The sequence below is a fragment of the Pseudophryne corroboree genome, chromosome 7 (genome assembly GCF_028390025.1).
Source record: "Pseudophryne corroboree isolate aPseCor3 chromosome 7, aPseCor3.hap2, whole genome shotgun sequence".
NCBI classification, from domain to species: Eukaryota; Metazoa; Chordata; class Amphibia; order Anura; family Myobatrachidae; genus Pseudophryne; species Pseudophryne corroboree.
In genome coordinates this window covers 165,204,844-165,221,496 of record NC_086450.1, presented here as the reverse complement: position 1 = coordinate 165,221,496, position 16,653 = coordinate 165,204,844, and positions in this window count along the sequence as shown.

Genomic DNA, 16,653 nt, shown 5'->3' with positions numbered 1-16,653 from the left:
CTCTTAAACTATGAAATAACGGCAAATCTCTTTTAGCACTTCTATCAACTATAAAACTGGCAGACAGGACAGTGATATACGAAAATGAAAAAGAAAAAGAAATGCAGATATATATATGTGTGCGTGCGTGTGTACGCAAGACAGAAAAATAAACAGTTTTAAAAGGCACTAGCGTTTTGTTCTTACCTCCGGTTCCCGGATTCCTTCAGCACTCTTTACCTAAGCGAAGCAGACGCTTATCCCATCAGCACTACGAGAGATACAACCTCCCGCCCTTTGCTGAGGGATAATGTCTGCTGATCTACCTAGTGCAGATATGTGAAGGACGGGCGAGCCCCCAATTGATAAAGCTAAATATTTATCGTATATAAAACACTTTAAGAGGTCTAAGAACACTGTACGCTATCTACGTAAGAAGTACCGTAAGGGTACGCAAGTTGTGTAGCGATCGCTCAACCGTAGTCGAGACGCTCAAGCGTCACGTTTGCTTACGGCCCAGTGATCACAGGCAGGCACGCTATTGGCTGCCGACTAACGTAATGATTCGCTATAGCGTAGCGTACGCTCGGGACCACGAGGAGATCACCAGCGGTGCAGACGCTTACAACGTTAAAACCTTTATATCTATACCTTTAACAATGAGATACACAGTATACCTTAGTGTAGAGACAGAGTGTAAGTGCAACCTGGTGTAACCTGATTAACTACAAAGCTGCTTGAGCGTCACCGACGCTCAGAGAATACTTAACCCTATAAAGAATACACAGATACCTGGGCTTAGGGTCCAAAACCTATTATATGTATTATAACTATTATACTTGCAAAAGGAATCACAGTACAAATGATACACTACAATATAACATAGACTAACTAACCAGATAACTACACGGGAAATATAATACAATTACAATTAAAGGAAAATACGAGAGAAAGAGAAGGGAGAGAGAGAGAGATGGCTCACAGTAAGACAATATGATTACGGAGAAAACTTACGCACAAGGGGAAACGATCGCATGCGCCTCGATATCCAGCTCCCGATTATCAGCAATGAGAACCGTTGATGAGAGTGAATCTGGATATGGTCGGCCTGCCTATTTATGCCCCACACACAATACAATTCAATGGTCCCTACAATCTCATTGTCCATTGGACACAGGAATTCGGCTTCGCATTATAACAAAAGGTCATAGGTTGATTCATACAGGTGGGCTGTGACTGTTTCCAACTGTTCAGGTGGGTGGGATACTGGGTTTCCCGCCGCATGACTAAGTAAGAACAAATAATAGTAAATGGACATAAACTTCTTATGTCCATAACTATTCGCACGAGCGATTAATCCGCTCCAAACCAACACCGGAATATTGCTATTTAAATACTCTTCCGATGGGTACCAAACACTACTGTATGACCCCTGTTAGACCCTTCGTACAATACAAAGAGGGATCTCTCTGTTCAGGAACATGCTATGTTAACCAAACTTTCAGAATCTATCAAAGGGACCATGATCTATAAAATACCTTATTAGTGAAAATATGTAACGATTGAGTCGCACGCTACGACTACACAAACTTTACCGTAAATACGCATACCGAGCACCAGCGGGTGCACGCAACAGCGGGTATGCGCACTCACGGGAGAGCGCACGCATGCGCAGCGCGGACCTGAATGAGGTGCAAATATGGCAGTGTGCATAGAGATATTTTTCTGACTTTGACATACCGTACTGCTATATATAGTATACTGGTGGACACTGTCAGCAAACTGCTAAACTAGTCTAAAAAAATGCACCACAGGTATACAATGTAGATGGATAGTATACTTAATGGATGACGAGTGACGACACAGAGGTAGGTACAGCAGTGGCCTACCGTACTGCTATATATAGTATACTGGTGGACGCTGTCAGCAAACTGCTAAACTAGTCTAAAATGCACCACAGGTATACAATGCAGATGGATAGTATACTTAATGGATGACGAGTGATGACACAGAGGTAGGTACAGCAGTGCACTCTGCACTGTACTACTGCTATATAATATTAATTATACTGGTGGTTCCCCAGTCCCCACAATAAAGCAGCACACTGTGAGCACAGATATGGAGTGTTTTTCAGGCAGACAACGTATACTGGTGGTCACTGTCAGCAAAACTCTGCACTGTACTCCTGCTATAGCTGCTCCCCAGTCCCCACAATTAAGCAGTGTGAGCACTCAGCACAGATATATCATGCAGCACACTGAGCACAGATATGGTATGGAGCGTTTTTTTCAGGCAGAGAACGGATAAAAAAACTGGTGGTCACTTATCAGCAAAACTCTGCACTGTACTCCTAACAGCTGCTCCCCAATCCTCCCCACAATTAAGCAATAAAAACAAACAAGAATCAACTGTCTTCTACAATAAACGGAGAGGACGCCAGCCACGTCCTCTCCCTATCATCTCCAATGCACGAGTGAAAATGGCGGCGACGCGCGGCTGCTTATATAGAATCCGAATCTCGCGAGAATCCGACAGCGGGATGATGACGTTCGGGCGCGCTCGCGTTAGCCGAGCCATACGGGAGAATCCGAGTATGGCTCGGACCCGTGTAAAAAGGGTAAAGTTCGGGGGGGTTCGGTTTCTCGGAAACCGAACCCGCTCATCACTAATATATATATATATATATATATATATATATATATATATACTGTATATATATACTGTATATATAAAATAACTTGTAAAGTGCATTTGCCTGGAAAAATAGCAAACTGCTGATTTTCCTTTAATCAGCAGTAGCTGCATAAATTTCGCCATGCTAAATAATAGCATAATCTATCATATAATAGAAAACAACTTGCCTCTGTACAAATAATAGCATTCATAAAGCACAACACATTAATTATTGCATGCTGGCTGTAGCAGAGTTCTTATTCTTACAGGGAAAAGGAGTGTAATGGTTGTTGTTGGCCTAATGGAATTACTGTGACAATAACAATGAATCATTATCTTGCTACAGATACTTTTAAAGACAGTAATGGCCCCAAGGTCAAACATCTCCATCGCAAGATACATTTAATGATGAATATCTATTCTATATGTGCTCTGCATGATCTGTTAAACATGGGCCATTAAACTATCCTCTTGAATCCCATTATGTTATTGTCAGGCATGGATTTAGTTTAAGCATCGCCAATTAGTGCTGTACTGTTATGGTTATACTGTGTGTATTTATGTGTGTGTGTGTATATATATATATACAGGTTGAGTATCCCATATCCAAATATTCCGAAATACGGAATATTCCGAAATACAGACTTTTTTGAGTGAGAGTGAGATAGTGAAATCTTTGTTTTTTGATGGCTCAATGTACACAAACTTTGTTTAATACACAAAGTTATTAAAAATATTGTATTAAATGTCCTTCAGGCTGTGTGTATAAGGTGTATATGAAACATAAATGAATTGTGTGAATGTACACACACACTTTGTTTAATGCACAAAGTTATAAAAAATATTGGCTAAAATTACCTTCAGGCTGTGTGTATATGGTGTATATGAAACATAAATGCATTCTGTGCTTAGATTTAGGTCCCATCACCATGATATCTCATTATGGTAGGCAATTATTCCAAAATACGGAAAAATCCCATATCCAAAATACCTCTGGTCCCAAGCATTTTGGATAAGGGAGACTCAACCTGTATATATATATATATATATATATATATATATACATACACACACACACACACACACACACACACACACACACACACACATATACACAAACTAATTCCAGTTTATTACAATACTGGTATTTTACTAGCTTACTAGCAAGCACATATTTAACTCTATTCTTATAATGGAATGGCTGTTTTTATACATTTATAATTGTCTGACATTACATAATCTTTATATTTTCCATGCTCACTGTCCGTGTCTACCCCATCTGGGACACCACTGTCTGTCTCATGAGCAGGGCCCTCTTCCCTCCTATATACAGTATACAAGATATATAGATCAGACACTATAATCAGTGGTCTCCACTAGCTGCTGTCAGATAGTGAGGGAGACTTAATCCCTCTGATATTGATGTAAAACAGACAAACGGGTATATACACAGTGCTGACCAATTGTAAATAATCATAAAATACACATTTAATACAAAATAGTAAAATTACATATATAAACTAGTGATGAGCGGGTTCGGTTTCCAAGAAACCGAACCCACCCGAGCTTTACCTTTTTTACACGGGTCCGAGCAGACTCGGATCCTCCCGCCTTGCTCGGCTAACTCGAGCGCGCCCGAACATCATCATCCCGCTGTCGGATTCTCGCGAGATTCGGATTCTATATAAGCAGCCGCGCGTCGCCGCCATTTTCACACGTGCATTGAGATTGATAGGGAGAGGACGTGGCTGGCGTCCTCTCCGTTTATAATTGTAGAAGAGACAGTTGATTGCTTGTTTTATTACTAATTGTGGGGAGGATTGGGGAGCAGCTGTTAGGACTCGGAGTAGAGTGCAGAGTTTTGCTGATAGTGACCACCAGTTTTTTTTTAAATCCGTTCTCTGCCTGAAAAAAAACGCTCCATACCATATCTGTGCTCAGTGTGCTGCATGATATATCTGTGCTGAGTGCTCACACTGCTTAATTGTGGGGACTGGGGAGCAGCTATAGCAGGAGTACAGTGCACAGTTTTGCTGACAGTGACCACCAGTATACGTTTGTCTGCCTGAAAAACACTCCTGTGGTGGCTTTTTTTTATACTAGTTTAGCAGTCTGCTGACAGTGTCCACCAGGTCCATTACACTGTATATAGCAGTACGGTAGGCCACTGCTGTACCTACCTCTGTGTCGTCACTCGTCATCCATTAATAATAATAAGTATACTATCCATCCATCTACATTGTATACCTGTGGTGGCTTTTTTTCTTTATACTAGTTTAGCAGTTTGCTGACAGTGTCCACCAGGTCCATCTATTATACTGTATATAGCAGTACGGTAGGCCACTGCTGTACCTACCTCTGTGTCGTCACTCGTCGTCCATAAGTATACTATCCATCCATCTACATTGTATACCTGTGGTGGCTTTTTTTCTTTATACTAGTAGTACTAGTTTAGCAGTCTGCTGACAGTGTCCACCAGGTCCATTATACTGTATATAGCAGTACGGTAGGCCACTGCTGTACCTACCTCTGTGTCGTCACTCGTCGTCCATAAGTATACTATCCATCCATCTACATTGTATACCTGTGGTGGCTTTTTTTCTTTATACTAGTAGTACTAGTTTAGCAGTCTGCTGACAGTGTCCACCAGGTCCATTATACTGTATATAGCAGTACGGTAGGCCACTGCTGTATCTACCTCTGTGTCGTCACTCGTCGTCCATAAGTATACTACCATCCATCTACATCAGGGGTGGGCAATTATTTCAGCTGGGGGGCCGCTTAACACTTCCAGCGAATATTCGAGGGCCACACACAAAATACTCAAAAAGAGTCCCCTTTTTACACATTACGGCAGACAGCGTGCCTTTTTTTTTACACATTACGGCAGATAGCGTCCCCCTTTTTACACATTACGGAAGACAGCGTCCCCTTTTTACACATTACAGCAGACAGCGTCCCCTTTTTACACATTACAGCAGACAGCGCTCTCGTTTTTACACATTACGGCAGACATCGTCCCCCTTTTTACACATTACGGCAGACATCGTCCCCCTTTTTACACATTACGGCAGACATCGTCCCCCTTTTTACACATTACGGCAGACAGTGCCCCCGTTTTTACACATTACTGCAGACAACGTCCCCCTTTTTACACATTACGGCAGACATCGTCTCCCTTTTTACACATTACGGCAGACATCGTCCCCCTTTTTACACATTACGGCGGACATCGTCCCCCGTTTTTACACATTACAGCAGACAGTGCCCCCGTTTTTACACATCACGGCAGACATTGTCCCCCTTTTTACACATTACGGCAGACATCGTCCCCCTTTTTACACATTACGGCAGACATCGTCCCCCTTTTTACACATTACGGCAGACATCGTCCCCCTTTTTACACATTACGGCAGACAGTGCCCCCGTTTTCACACATTACGGCAGACATCGTCCCCCTTTTTACACATTACGGCAGACATCGTCCCCCTTTTTACACATTACGGCAGACATCGTCCCCCTTTTTACACATTACGGCAGACAGTGCCCCCGTTTTTACACATTACTGCAGACAACGTCCCCCTTTTTACACATTACGGCAGACATCGTCCCCCTTTTTACACATTACGGCAGACATCGTCCCCCTTTTTACACATTACGGCGGACATCGTCCCCCGTTTTTACACATTACAGCAGACAGTGCCCCCGTTTTTACACATTACGGCAGACATTGTCCCCCTTTTTACACATTACGGCAGACATCGTCCCCCTTTTTACACATTACGGCAGACATCGTCCCCCTTTTTACACATTACGGCAGACATCGTCCCCCTTTTTACACATTACGGCAGACAGTGCCCCCGTTTTCACACATTACGGCAGACATCGTCCCCCTTTTTACACATTACGGCAGACATCGTCCCCCTTTTTACACATTACGGCGGACATCGTCCCCCTTTTTACACATTACGGCGGACATCGTCCCCCTTTTTACACATTACAGCAGACAGTGCCCCCGTTTTTACACATTACGGCAGACATCGTCCCCATTTTTACACATTACGACGGACATCGTCCCCCTTTTTACACATTACAGCAGACAGTGCCCCCATTTTTACACATTACGGCAGACATCGTCCCCCTTTTTACACATTACGGCAGACATCGTCCCCCTTTTTACACATTACGGCAGACAGCGTCCCACTTTTTTACATATTATGGCAGACAGTCCCTTCCCCCCTCCCCTAAACCCATATTGCAGATTTTAACTCCGCGGCCTCCCCACCCCTAAACCATGGCAGCTGAAGCGCTGATCCAGGGGCTGGCTGGACAGGGGGTTTACCTGTTTGTCACAGTGGCAGACGATCCCCACTGTCCGATGATCCGCGCTGCTGCTGCCGCCTGGAGTCGCTGCTGATGTGGCCTCTCCTGCTCCCGCTCGCTGGCCACCGCTTCTTCTCCTCACTCAGCCGCCGCTCATGCTCACTGCAGTGCCCGCCCCCCGTGCCGCCCAGCGCGCGCATGGTAACAGAGGAAATCCCGGTCAGCTGACCCTGTGACGTGACGGGATTTCCTCAGCGGCGCCGCGTCTGAGGGCAGTGCAATGACAAGCGGCCTGTCGGGCCGCTTGTCATTGCACTCTGGTGGGGCACAGCGGGCCAGGCACGATCGGTCCGCGGGCCGCATCCGGCCCGCGGGCCGCATGTTGCCCACCCCTAATCTACATTGTATACCTGTGGTGGCTTTTTTTTTATACTAGTAGTACTAGTTTAGCAGTCTGCTGACAGTGTCCACCAGGTCCATTATACTGTATATAGCAGTACGGTAGGCCACTGCTGTACCTACCTCTGTGTCGTCACTCGTCATCCATTAATAATAATAAGTATACTATCCATCCATCTACATTGTATACCTGTGGTGGCTTTTTTTCTTTATACTAGTTTAGCAGTTTGCTGACAGTGTCCACCAGGTCCATTATACTGCATATAGCAGTACGGTAGGCCACTGCTGTACCTACCTCTGTGTCGTCACTCTTCATCCATAAGTATACTACCATCCATCTACATTGTATACCTGTGGTGTCTTTTTTTTTATACTAGTAGTACTAGTTTAGCAGTCTGCTGACAGTGTCCACCAGGTCCATTATACTGTATATAGCAGTACGGTAGGCCACTGCTGTACCTACCTCTGTGTCGTCACTCGTCGTCCATAAGTAATTTAAGTATACTATCCATCCATCTACATTGTATACCTGTGGTGGCTTTTTTTCTTTATACTAGTAGTACTAGTTTAGCAGTCTGCTGACAGTGTCCACCAGGTCCATTATACTGTATATAGCAGTACGGTAGGCCACTGCTGTTCCTACCTCTGTGTCGTCACTCGTCGTCCATAAGTATACTATCCATCCATCTACATTGTATACCTGTGGTGGCTTTTTTTCTTTATACTAGTAGTACTAGTTTAGCAGTCTGCTGACAGTGTCCACCAGGTCCATTATACTGTATATAGCAGTACGGTAGGCCACTGCTGTACCTACCTCTGTGTCGTCACTCGTCGTCCATAAGTATACTACCATCCATCTACATTGTATACCTGTGGTGGCTTTTTTTTTTATACTAGTAGTACTAGTTTAGCAGTCTGCTGACAGTGTCCACCAGGTCCATTATACTGTATATAGCAGTACGGTAGGCCACTGCTGTACCTACCTCTGTGTTGTCAGTCACTCGTCATCCATTAATAATAATAAGTATACTATCCATCCATCTACAAAGTATACCTGTGGTGCCTTTTAGTTGTGCGCATTAAAATATGGAGAAGAAAAATGTGGAGGTTAAAAAAATAGGGAAAGATCAAGATCCACTTCCACCTCGTGCTGAAGCTGCTGCCACTAGTCATGGCCGAGACGATGAAATGCCATCAACGTCGTCTGCCAAGGCCGATGCCCAATGTCATAGTACAGAGCATGTAAAATCCAAAACACAAAAGATCAGTAAAATGACCCAAAAATCAAAATTAAAAGCGTCTGAGGAGAAGCGTAAACTTGCCAATATGCCATTTACGACACGGAGTGGCAAGGAATGGCTGAGGCCCTGGCCTATGTTCATGGCTAGTGGTTCAGCTTCACATGAGGATGGAAGCACTCATCCTCTCGCTAGAAAAAAGAAAAGACTTAAGCTGGCAAAAGCACAGAAAAGAACTGTGCGTTCTTCGAAATCACAAATCACAGAGTCCAATTGTGTCGGTTGCGATGCCTGACCTTCCTCTTTTTTCTTTCATTTTTCTTTGCATCATGTGCTGTTTGGGGAGTATTTTTTTGAAGGGCCATCCTGCGTGACACTGCAGTGCCACTCCTAGATGGGCCAGGTGTTTGTGTCGGCCACTAGGGTCGCTTAGCTTAGTCACACAGCTACCTCATTGCGCCTCTTTTTTTCTTTGCGTCATGTGCTGTTTGGGGAGTATTTTTTTGAAGGGCCATCCTGCGTGACACTGCAGTGCCACTCCTAGATGGGCCAGATGTTTGTGTCGGCCACTTGGGTTGCTTATCTTAGTCACAGAGCTACCTCATTGCGCCTCTTTTTTTCTTTGCGTCATGTGCTGTTTGGGGACAATTTTTTTGAACGGCCATCCTGTCTGACACTGCAGTGCCACTCCTAGATGGGCCAGGTGTTTGTGTCGGCCACTAGGGTCGCTTAGCTTAGTCACACAGCTACCTCATTGCGCCTCTTTTTTTCTTTGCGTCATGTGCTGTTTGGGGAGTATTTTTTTTGAAGGGCCATCCTGCGTGACACTGCAGTGCCACTCCTAGATGGGCCAGGTGTTTGTGTCGGCCACTTGGGTCGCTTAGCTTAGTCACACAGCTACCTGATTGCGCCTCTTTTTTTCTTTGCGTCATGTGCTGTTTGGGGCGTATTTTTTTGAAGGGCCATCCTGCGTGACACTGCAGTGCCACTCCTAGATGGGCCAGATGTTTGTGTCGGCCACTTGGGTCGCTTATCTTAGTCACACAGCTACCTCATTGCGCCTCTTTTTTTCTTTGCGTCATGTGCTGTTTGGGTACAATTTTTTTGAAGGGCCATCCTGTCTGACACTGCAGTGCCACTCCTAGATGAGCCAGGTATTTGTGTCGGCCACTAGGGTCGCTTAGCTTAGTCACACAGCTACCTCATTGCGCCTCTTTTTTTCTTTGCGTCATGTGCTGTTTGGGGAGTATTTTTTTGAAGGGCCATCCTGCGTGACACTGCAGTGCCACTCCTAGATGGGCCAGGTGTTTGTGTCGGCCACTAGGGTCGCTTAGATTAGTCACACAGCTACCTCATTGCGCCTCTTTTTTTCTTTGCGTCATGTGCTGTTTGGGGAGTATTTTTTTGAAGGGCCATCCTGCGTGACACTGCAGTGCCACTCCTAGATGGGCCAGATGTTTGTGTCGGCCACTTGGGTCGCTTATCTTAGTCACACAGCTACCTCATTGCGCCTCTTTTTTTCTTTGCATCATGTGCTGTTTGGGGACAATTTTTTTGAAGTGCCATCCTGTCTGACACTGCAGTGCCACTCCTAGATGGGCCAGGTGTTTGTGTCGGCCACTTGGGTCGCTTAGCTTAGCCATCCAGCGACCTCGGTGCAAATTTTAGGACTAAAAATAATATTGTGAGATGTGAGGTGTTCAGAATAGACTGAAAATGAGTGGAAATTATGGTTATTGAGGTTAATAATACTATGGGATCAAAATGACCCCCAAATTCTATGATTTAAGCTGTTTTTTAGGGTTTTTTGAAAAAAACACCCGAATCCAAAACACACCCGAATCCGACAAAAAATTTTTGGTGAGGTTTTGCCAAAACGCGTCCGAACCCAAAACACGGCCGCGGAACCGAACCCAAAACCAAAACACAAAACCCGAAAAATTTCCGGTGCACATCACTAATATAAACCCATGCAATCGACAGTCTCTGTTCAGGACTAGAAAAAAAATAATTCTGTTTAAGCCCAGACAACACACCACTTTTTTAGCATGTTAAATTGGCCACTTGATGTTTTTCATGGCCTCCTGTTGAATGGAATAGGGCTGACATATATTTGTGTAGAACAGTTCAAATGGCAAATAAATCCTAGCTGGGTGTAAATGACCAATTCCTGTGTTACAATGGATGGAGTCTAATAGATCAGGCTCCAGGGACGTGCAGTCAGGGGAGGCAGGAGAGGCAGTGCCTCCCCTGTCATTAAAGATTAAAATAATATAAAGAAGATACTTATGATACATATTCTGTGTCATAAGTATCTCCTTTATATTAATCTAATCATTATCCCTGTTTAAATGTGTTTGGGAGGCACCAATCGTGGTGCCTCCCGTTGTGAATGGGGAAAGGTGTGGGAGCGGGGGCGCGGGCAGGGCCTAGCCATGGGCATTCAAAGCCCATTAGAAATGCATGGGAAAGCGGCACCATTAGAGGTGCTGCTTTCATACAGGGACGTGCTTTCAACCCATGAGTCCACAGTGATTGGATCCGAGATTCCTGCCTGCCATTCTGCAGAGTTTGAAAAAGGACAGGTTTGTGGAGTGACCGCACAGATCTTAAAGCGTTCCTATTGGTATTGCCGTAATATTTTATACAACCCTAAACCGATCCATGCATTTAACTAAATGCTATATCAACGGACAGGTAGGTGGTGCTCCCTGAGAGTAAAACTAGAATACAGGGGAGGGGGGGGGGGGGGGGCGGGGTGCCAAAAGAGAAGGTAGTAGACTCTCCTTTGTTGGGGCACTCGTTTGTATAGCTAATTGTGGCCCATGTTGTATTGAACAAAATTATATAAAACTTTTATTCTGACTTGTTTATGAAAAATGGGAGTATCTAACTCCTATATCTAAAAAGGCGAAATATTACCAAACTTCACATGTAGACATAAAACGAAACATGATTAAAAATGAACAGGTCTGAACATTAATACTAGGCCTCAGCCCCTCATTACGTATATATTGTGTATAGATGGTTGTCTGCAAGGTGATAGAGATAGCCAAGGCCTTTGGGTGTATTTCAGGGTTCTGCTGTCCAGTATCTGCTACCGCATCAAATACGGGATGAGAGACACCTACTCACACCAGCCAATGTAAAATGAGAATAGTACCAGGGTGTATAAGGTGTGCCAGCTGGTCTCTACTTGTGGCTGATGACACAGTGTCAGCGCAACCACCGAGAAAACCGCCGGCACTCCAAAACCTTAGTATTGAAAAAGAAGTTGGAAATAGACAAAATGTGGAAGTAATCAGATAATATCTATATCCTGCCTCACACTGTATGTATAGATTATGAAAGCATGACTAATGTTGGTTGTGAGGGCAGGCAAATAACCTGCCACAGTTACTCTGACCAAAGATTGGATAGAGAATCAATGAATACTATACATTCTTTTTTTTTAAATTTAATCATGTCGTTTTTTTATTAAATTTTGCATAAAGTTACAAAATTTAAAAAAGAACAGAAAAACAAAAGGAAAACAAAAACAAAATAAAAAACATACAATGTGCAAGATAATACATTATATTGGTCATCAGATATCACATTGATTTACAGTGCAAAACACAAGTCAGTTGGAAGAAGTGAAAAACTCTCAGTTTGCTTGGCATAAGCAATGCAACAATATCGCCATCAGATCATTGTTTTACATACATACATACATAAATAGGACAGAAGTCACATAAACGAATGCAGGAGTGCATATACAATAGAAATGACAACAGCACCATAGTAAGTAGAAATGTGTCAGAAGGTGTCAGAGGGCGTCGACCTCTGCAAAAAAAAAAAAAAAGCTACACACTCTGCATGTCAACGGGCTCCACCAGTTCCACCCGGGCGTACCAGAATCCACCTGTCCCATTTACAGTGAAATTTGGACATAGAATTACGGGATAGGTACACGTGTTTTTCATGTTTTATGACTAAAGCCACCAGAGCCCTCCACTCCAATAATTTTGGAGAGGCCTCCGCAAACCAGGAGCGTGCAATAACAACCTTGGCAAGCATGGTCAGGCATAGGACATATTGATATGTGAGCAATGAGTGGGTTTCTTCTAGGTCCACCCTGAAAAGACAGGCTCTGGGGTTGAGTGGAGGAAGAGAGGGGACAGTAGTTAGTATGTCAGACCATATGTGAGTCCAAAAGTCGTAGACTTTCGGGCAGTCCCATAACAGATGCCAGAACCCGGCGTCCACCATCCGGCATTTGGGGCACAAAGCATCAGGTCTCAGACCAGCTCGTTGGAGGAATTGAGGGGTAAGGAAAACCGTATGCAGGATAAAGAAATGCACCTGTTGATATCTGATACAAGGGGTGGCAGACCTGGTGGAGCGTAATATTTGCAGCCATTGCTCATCTGACAAAGGGCCCATGTCACCCTCCCAGCTCAGCTTTAGCGGATCTAAAGATGCGGGTAGGACTCTATTGTTTAGTGATGTGTATAGAGATGAGACTCTGCCCGCAGAGGGCAAACGTTGCAGCAGAAGTTTAATCGGTGAGGGGGAGATGGGGGGAGGCTGTTCTAAATTGGGTCTGGAGTGCATGTCTCAATTGGAAATATCTGAATAGGGCCGTATTCGGGAGCCCGAAATCGGTCTGTAGTTGTGTGAACGATTTAAGACAACCATCCACATACAAATGTCCCAGGGAAATCACCCCACTTTTAACCCAAATATTGTCCGTAGACAGCTTCTGAAGTTCCATATAGGAGTTATTAAACCATAATGGTGAATCTACCTCCAAGTCCGACCAGTCATATAGGTTGTGCACTTGCCTCCAGACTAAAAGAGCCTGTCGCAGAATAAGAGGAAGACCCGATACAGACAAGCCAGAAAGCAAGAAGAGGAGGGGAGTGAAGAGGGGACCCACCCGTTCAGTCAAGTATCCCTGCAGGGTTGGACTACCCATTCCTGTGACCCATCCGGAGAGGTGCACCAGTTGTGCTGCCAGATAGTACAATCTAAGATTCGGCAAGCCCGCCCACCCTCCAGCGAGTCTGGACTTACAAAGCGTTTTTATAGCTATTCTCGCCGGTTTGTGACCCCAGATAAAGGAAGAGATTAGACTATCAATTCTAGCAAATACTTTCTTAGGTAAGTAAATGGGGGAGTGTTGCAAAACATATAGGTACTTAGGCTGGATAGACATCTTAAAGAGATTAATGCGTCCCAAAACCGTCAACGGTAATGCTTTCCATGTGTGAATTTTATGTTTAAAAAAAGCTGTGATAGGGTCAATGTTCCACCTGACATATTCTGATGCTGGCCCCGTAACCCATACACCTAAGTATTTAAATTTCAGAGTCCATTGCAATGAGTGTGACTCGCCTGCCCTCTCCGGGATATGTCCTGAGATGGGAAAAATAGAGGATTTGTCCCAATTTATACGCAGGCCAGAATATTCCCCAAATTCAGTAACTGTGTGGAGCATAGACCGGAGAGAGACATCCGAATCCCTCAGGAACAGAAACATATCATCGGCGTACAGAGCCACCTTATCTACAGCGGAGCCGGCCACCAGTCCGTGAATATATGGGTTTTCCCGTATCATACAAGCCAGCGGCTCTATAGCCAGTGCAAACAGGGCTAGGGACAATGGGCAGCCCTGATGCGTGCCCCTGGCCAAAGAGAATGAGGATGAAGTATACCCATTAACAGAGACACGGGCCACTGGAGAGGAGTATAGCAGCTGAACCCATCTGACAAACGTAGGGCCAAAACCAAACCCGTGCAGCACCCGCCACAGGTAGGGCCATTCGACCGAGTCGAAGGCCTTGGCGGCGTCGAGAGACACCACCACTGCCTCCGAACCCAGCAAACCACCCCCCTGCAAATGATAAAACAATCTACGTAGGTTTTGCATAGTGGACCTCCCTGGCGTGAAGCCTGTTTGGTCCAGGTGTATAACAGAATCAATGACAGTGTTTAAGCGAATGGCAAGCATCTTAGCAAGGATTTTAACATCAGAGGACAGCAGTGAAATAGGGCGGTAGGACTCGGGAGCCTTGGGATCCTTCCCAGGCTTGGGCAATACAATAATGGTGGCTTCAGACATAGACGGGCGGAGTTCACCAGTCTCAAACAGTGTATTAAATAAATCTAATAAAATAGGGACAGAGATGGGAATTACATTTTTTATATCTCCACTGGGAGACCATCCCCACCAGGTGCCCTGGATGAGGGGAGCGACGACACTGCGCGCTCGACCTCCTCCAGGGTGAAAGGAGCTTCAAGTACTCCAAGCGCCTCCCGTGACAGACTGGGTAAGGTCACCTGCGAGAGGTAGGATTGTATCTGCTCATCGGAGTGGGAAACCCCAGACGAGTATAACTTGGAATAAAATTTTTAAACCCCAGCTATGTCTTTTCCCGAGTAACAGAGACTGCCATCCACATCCATGATACATTGAACAGTGCAGGAGTGGTACTCATCCCTGGCCAAAAAGACCAGGTAACTGCCCCCCAGCTCCGCCTGAAAATATTGCCTGTGACTGGAGAACAACAGTCTGTGTTTGGATTTATCAAAGAGATAGTCGGCCCACTCTCTCTGCGCGTCCAGCCACGCCCCACGATCCGATTGGGAATGCGACTCTATATATATACAGATTCCAAATCATGGCATGCTTGTTCAAGTCTTGCCTCCTCCTTCCTGTTAAATGACTTAATACCAGCAATTCTCTTAATAAAGGTGCCTCTAATATATGCTTTAAATGCGTCATGACGAACAGTGGGACGGAGATCAGGGGGGTTATAGTGAAGGAAGTCATTCCAGTCCGAAATAAAGTCGGATCCCCCTCCCATTAAATTTAACCAAAACGGGTGCAATTTCCACAGACTAGTGCCCCTATCGTGCGACATGGACAGTGTAACACTGTAAGGGAACAAGGTGCCGTTTCGTGGGGTAAATGGCAGCTATGCAGCAGCTGAGGAATCACACAAGTCCAGTGTGTGGTGTAACTGGCCATGACCAGTTTTATTAAACAGAAAACAAAACAAACATCAAAAGAAAATACCTTGCCTGTCCAGCACTAACTAAACATAAGACGTTCCTAACTGTCACTAAACAAAAACACAGAGTTCTCCAGTAAACACTGTATAGCTCACTTGTATAAGGAAGCTCCTCTCACAGAGATTCTGCAGTCTCTCCCCAGGCAATCTGCCCACACTAATCAGGCTAGCAGCCCTAAAAGGCTCTTGCACAGCTGAAAGCCCTGATTAACCCTCTGTGAGGCAAAAGACCCGAACTGGGCCCAATGTCTGGAACTTGCCCTATCTCTCTTTCAGGGCCCTTATCCAGCTTTTTCAATACACTGAAAAGGTTCTGACAAAACAAAACATTTTCCTAGAAGTTTTCATTTTTCTAATACATGTAAGACAAGAACCTGGGACAAACATACCTGCCCTCAAACACTATTCCAGTGTTCTTGTCACAACAGCTTTAACAAAATTGGGGAGTGGTCCGATATATCCCTGGATAAATATACTAATTCAGAAACTCTAGGTGATAAACTAGGGGAAATAAGGCATAAGTCAATCCGGGAAAGTGTGTGGTAAGTAGCGGACTGACAGGAATAGTGTGCCGCAGTCGGATTGCGCAGTCTCCAGACATCTATCCAGCCAAGTTCAGCGATAAATCTTGCAAAAGGGGTTGGGGCAGAGGGGGGGGGGGGGGGAGTGGAGTCGCGAGACTCCCGGAAGCGGTCAGTGGACAAGTCCATTACGCTGTTGAAATCACCCACACTAATAACCGGTGTGTCAGGGGACTGAGCCAGAAAGTCCGCTGCTTTACGCAAAACTTCACTATTGTAGGGAGGGGGGATGTATATAGCCAATATATGATACAGTGTGTGATGTATAACAGCCCGTAAAAAAACATAGCGACCATGAGGGTCCACCCTGCTATCCTCCAAATGAAAATGTACCGATTTCTTGACCAATACCGACACCCCTCTGGCGCCGGAAGAAAACGTGGAGTGATAATCCCATCCTAC